The 5,678-nt window shown below is 41.3% G+C and overlaps 1 long non-coding RNA gene across 1 annotated transcript; it reads left to right on the top strand.

Moving 5' to 3' along the window:
• The first annotated feature begins 1,564 nt into the window (after positions 1 to 1,564).
• On the top strand, positions 1,565 to 4,642 carry LOC104909535. The gene is made up of 3 exons (XR_792387.3): positions 1,565 to 1,950; positions 2,523 to 2,624; positions 3,105 to 4,642. It is a non-coding gene; the product is annotated as an uncharacterized LOC104909535 (long non-coding RNA).
• Positions 4,643 to 5,678: the final 1,036 nt, after the last annotated feature.

The raw sequence follows: 5,678 nt of genomic DNA, 5'->3' as shown, positions 1-5,678 counted from the left end.
TCCCAATCAGTTCCATTACCCATGCATACAGTGTGACTGATTTACGGCCTTTAAAGGGAGGGACAATTCCCTTCTTCCCCATTCCTTCAATAATAGAGAGCTCCAATGTTATTTATAAAATGTCCAGAAAATAAAAATTGCAGGCAGACAGATGAGAATCAGTGACATACTCTTAAAAAAAAAAAGAATGACGCCAAAGTCCCCAAATGTTTGTATGCTGGAAAGAGAGGTGGCAAGAGAAAAGCTTCCTTCATCCACTTGCTCTCTGCACTTCCCTTTAGACCCCTCATGCAGATATTTTATTCATGCTCCCAGCTCTGGGGCACAGGTTGCGTCTTTGTCAGTCGTGTGGAGTCACTCAGTCTGATGTGAAACAAGGTAATGCAGTTAAAATATGGGAGCGGGTAAAATAAGACTAAGTCTTACTGCAGTTTTCTGAGAAGCAGAGAGGCAAAGTGCTGAAGCAGAGAGGACTGTGACAAGGCAAGTCTTTCTGCCCATTCCCAAAGGGATGCACCATGGGCCACAGCTAGCCCAAGTGCAATTAAAATACATCTTGCACCACACTTTATCAATCAGATACAATAAATGAGATATGATAACAATTTGATATACGAGTGGAGTAATGAATAGAACAGTGGTACAGACTGGCAAAGGACAGATGTGTATCAAGTGTGTTCAGACTAAGTCACATTCTTCAGGGCAAGCATTACAGGTACGAATGGACAGGTAACAAGAGACCAGTATATGTGTTGTTCTAGCTTTCTAATATCTTTACAAGTCTCAGCAGACAGAGAAGGCCAATGGCTGGCACAGAAGTTTATCCAGAGGTTTCCTTGGGTTCCTCCTAGGACACAAGAGCAGTACTTTTCTCAAATCCTTTTTCCAGCTCTCTTTCCTTACAGCAAGACAGGTCAACTCTCTCCTCAACTGTCTAATTAGTATTACCCTTTCCCTAATATGCATCGTCTGCAGAAAACTAAGAGCAGACACCAGGTTTAAAGGCTCCCTTAAGTAGACACTACATTTTTATGGATCAGAGCCTTTTGGTGCTCTATATTGCAACTAGGTAAGCAGATAAATGTCGCCTCTCAAAGATTATTCACTGTGCCTCAGACAAACAGGACCCAATCCAATTCATTTGCCTTATGAAATAGAAAACTTTAACCTGAATTTGTCCCTTGAGATGTTTGGATGCAATAACTTACCATTACAAAGGGAGTAAGTACCTTAAAGGGAACAAGTCCCAGCAAGTGACTGTTTCTAATAAATATCATTTGATTTTTCTTGAGTGTTTCTTGGAAAGTACTTTACTTTCTTTGATTCTAAGAAAAAAAAATGAGAAAAAGCTAATGTTTGGCTGGTCATAAAATTGTTGTGAACTTGTACAAATAATCTGACATCGCTGCATTTTGCTGCACCTTTCAGTTGTATTAGGTTGTTCATACAGTTGGATTTTCTCCTATGTAATCTGTTGGGCCTCCTTGTAGAACTGACAAAAAAAAAAAAAAAAAGAAAATCAATAAAAACAATTTCAGCTCGACCAAAAAAAAAAAAAGAAAAAAAAGATTCTGAATTCCAGTGTTCCAATGGGACCTGTAATAAGAAATCCTGATGGGTGTGGGAAGGAATAACTGTCTTTTGACCATCACTATTTCTAATAAGTCTTGCAAAATACGAACCTCCCTCATCCCTATCACGGATGGATAGTATAGAGCTCATTACATACAGGTTTCTAATTAGGAGTAATTTAAAGTGGCAATATTTCATGTCGTAATTCAGGAATTAGCTGTATGAGTAAACTTAGCTCATACCCTGTTAATTTGGCAGGCACATATGGGCTGATGAAGAAGCCATCACTCCTGATATGGGAAGAAGAGGAACCAGACATATGCAGGCTACCTGAGAGAAAAACCCCTCGTAAATGGAAGATGGTTTTCAGGGTTCCAGGTAGGAACCACTTGTAGCAGCTGAATATAATCAGATACACTGCATTTCTCTAGAAATGTCTAGATGAGGGAGAAAAATATTTTTAAAATGTTTCATCAAATAGGTCTGTTTTGTTTTTATTTTTCCTTTTAAAGACACTTTTTTTAAGTCTCACTGAGCATTTGGTATCTTCTGAAACAAAGCCCATTTTACTTGGCCAGCACAGTGGGGAAGGAGGTGGGAGGCAGCATCCATAAAGATCCTGTTAATCCTCTGCTGCTGCTCTCCTTTGCTCTGGTGACATTGGAGGGGCACAGTGCAGAGCTGCACAGTGCAGATGGAGCTTAGCACGAGCAGCCCTTTCCAACCCAAGCCCTCACCCTGTCCCCACAGCCCCCATAAAAAGGGAACTGCAGTAGGAGTGGGATGGCAAAGCAGTGTCTCTGTGGTTTATTCAGCTCTGGTAATCCAAAGCCCATAAAGGCTGAAAATGCTTTTCAGGATGGATTTTTTTTTTTTGGACATTAATATTTCCTTTCACTGTTGAGCTTGTGGTTGAAATTGCAGGTTGGTCAAAACTTTTCTATTTGCAGCCCTCTGCATCACAGCCCTCTTTTGCCCACTGAACTGTGCCCTGACTTTCCTGAAGAAGAGAGTTCTGCAGCCCTTTAAGCTCCTGAAGTCCAAAAACTGAGGTGAGACAGCACACTCATGGCTTAATTACACACCTGACAGAGCCAAGCAGCACCTCCTGCATGGCCAGCTTAGCCCTGCTGGGATGGGGCAAGGTCCAGAAGTAAGTTAGTGACAGAGTGAGTTGCCAAGGATCCTGGCTGGTTGGTCTGATCTTTCCCTGGAAAAAGGGAAAGGGCCTCTGGCTCTCTATCTACAGCTCTACCATCAAGCCTAGTTCTCAGCAGCAATCTTTGCTTTGATATTCCTGAGTTTTGGCTCAGGGCTATGAAGCATGCTGTAGATGATGTGTTGAACATTCGGTGGAACTGAAGTCTATTCCTTCCACTACAACACACTCACCAGTGGCTGCTATGATGGAAACAGCACAGTGCAGGCATGATGAGGGAAGGAATGCAGTAAAATGGCATCATCTAAATGAAGTTATATGAAACAAATGAATAGCACTAAAGATCTACAACTGTCCTAATATTTTTCGGCAGGAAAGGAATCCCATGGAGCAACACGTTAATATTCTAAGGTCACAAAAAGAAGATGCTACAGGAAGGAGCACAGCTGGGATCAAAAATGAGGGAGAACATGAATAGTGACTTCAGTCACAAGACAATGAAAAACTGCAGATGAAGACAGAAAGCAACTTCTGAACTGTGAGACAGGTCTCTAACTCACTTTGAAGTCTAATGTGTAAGCAAGAGGACACTGATGTTTGGGGTTATATGTTACATACTGGGATGTACATAATGTACATACTGGGATACACACACACACACAGAAAGAAGAAAAAAATGAAGGAATAATTTCTCTGAGAAGAAAAAAGCAAGGGCTTAGCTTTCTTAATCTGAAGCCACAACTCAGAACTACCTGACTGATGATAAGAGATGCCATCCACCCAGGAGCTGGATCCAGAGAGAAAAAGGAAAACTTTCAGAACAGCTTCTATAAGGTATTAAATCAGCTTGATATCCAGCCAGATTGGAAACAAATGTTTTAATTCCAGAATGTCATAGCACTGGGAGAGAAACATGCTGAAGAAGAAAATTTCTGAATGAACACCTTGTTTTTAGTTTTAGTTTATATATCTATATTTTTTAGTTTATATATTATTTTAGTTTATATATTAGACAAGCAACTTGTTATACTAATAACACCAATACCACTTCTGCAGAATATTCCAAGAAAGGTGTCCTTTAGACAGAACCCAGTTTGAACCAGGGCTCTCAACTCAGTGTGTCATTCCATTCTGTGCATGCTACCTTGTGCAATTTCAGCTGATAGACATCATTTTCTCTCCCAAACTAACACAGAGGACTTGTGTGGGCCACCACCTGCCTACTGCTTTTCCCCCTCAAAGTGATCTTTACTCAAAGGCCAACATCTACCTGTGCACAGCAGTCTCCGCTGTCTGAACATAGAGACATTGTATGAACAAAGCTCCCAAAGACTCCACTGGAAATTTTGCTTGCCCAAGGAAGTGAGGATGGTCCATGTTTGTTTATAAAGTTTCCCAGTCCACTGAGATGCAGAGAGCTACTGCATACAGGCATGGAATTGTGACTGAGAGGAAATACCATCAAGAGATAAGCTATAATATAACTGCACTTAAAAGTGTGTTTAGAACAAATTTGCTATATCCAACTAACACTGAATTTACAGACTGAGATTCCTGAAGCTGATTAAGGGATCTGAGTGCCTGGTTGCTTTTAATTTGAGTGGTAATGAGAGATTTGAATTCCTTTAACCAAACAGAATGTTTTAGCACTAATGCATGTATTAATTGTGAATCTATGACTGATGCTCCTTCTTCCTTGATGTTTGTATTCCTACCAAAAAAAAAAAAAAAACAACCAACACTAAGACAGCATTCCCAGGTTGAATACTTGTCAACATTGGCATTCTCTCACTAGCACTCTCTCTCCATTTTTTTCAGGCCCTTTTCTCAAGCTGTTCCTTCTTGAGCAGAGGTTAGCCACACAGCTAGCTCCAATGAAGGCAGAGCCCAGCATGCAAGTGCTACTCACCTCCAGACAGTGACTGGAAGGTGTTTCAAATAGCCACGGCCTTCCAAATGAGAAATGTCCCCGTATGTGTTTACAGTCTTCTAGAAAAGAAAAACAGAAGGGGAGGAGTAGGAGAGAAGAGAGGACAGGGAAGCAGTATAATAATGATTAGCATAATGGGATTTGCTATTCTTGTTAATAGTTTAATCAAAATAAACATTTACTGAACCCTCTTATGCGCTTGCCATGATCAAAGTGCTTTATATTTAGCTTAGCACTTGTAAGCCCTGGTTAGCACTGTCTGCATCTCTGCTGCCCACTTAGGCAACAAAAAAGCCTGGCAGTGGGACCTGTATTTCCTGACACCTAAAAACCCCACCATGCACAGGTGGTATTTCCTCAGCTGCATGGGTGCTGGCTGTGCTGCATTTGCCAGACACATGATACAGCATAGACAGATCTCAGTGTACGTGGGACTTGCTGTGTATGTGCAAGTGAAGTGCAGACGTGCTGTGCTCCAAGGCACCACTTGCTCCACCTCTACCCATGGAGCTATGCATGCCTCTCACCTGTGCTGGAGGTGGCCCAACACTTCTAAAGCTTTGTGGATGACACACAGTTGGATCTTGCACTTCTCATACAGTCTTTACTTGAGGAAATCACTTAGCAGCATCCCCTGCTTTGTGAGTTCATTAACTAGTTGCTGAAGAATACATACAAGATACAAATGCAGACAGATACAGAGGGATGGGGCAGGATGCTGGTGGCAGGGTGGAACAATACACACAGTCTCACAGAGCTGATGGAGTGAGGGTGGGAGGGCCACAATAGCTTTGTTAGGTTTTGTCCTAGAGCAGTTATAATTGCTACTTTGTACCCGATCATTTATGATATATTACACTATGTTCTGTGATATGATACCAATATGTTCTGTGGAACCCCAGGCATTTCTTATAATCCTTATTGTTCAGTTTGATTTTAGGCAGAGAAAGACTGGCTTAAGTATTGCTTTCATGTCTCTAAAAAAAATGATGCTAAAAGCATGTAAAACCATGCTGT

The sequence above is a fragment of the Meleagris gallopavo genome, chromosome 2 (assembly GCF_000146605.3).
Source record: "Meleagris gallopavo isolate NT-WF06-2002-E0010 breed Aviagen turkey brand Nicholas breeding stock chromosome 2, Turkey_5.1, whole genome shotgun sequence".
Classification (NCBI taxonomy): domain Eukaryota; kingdom Metazoa; phylum Chordata; class Aves; order Galliformes; family Phasianidae; genus Meleagris; species Meleagris gallopavo.
The sequence above is the reverse complement of the archived record's forward strand: the minus strand, read 5'-3'. Positions and strand labels throughout refer to the sequence as shown.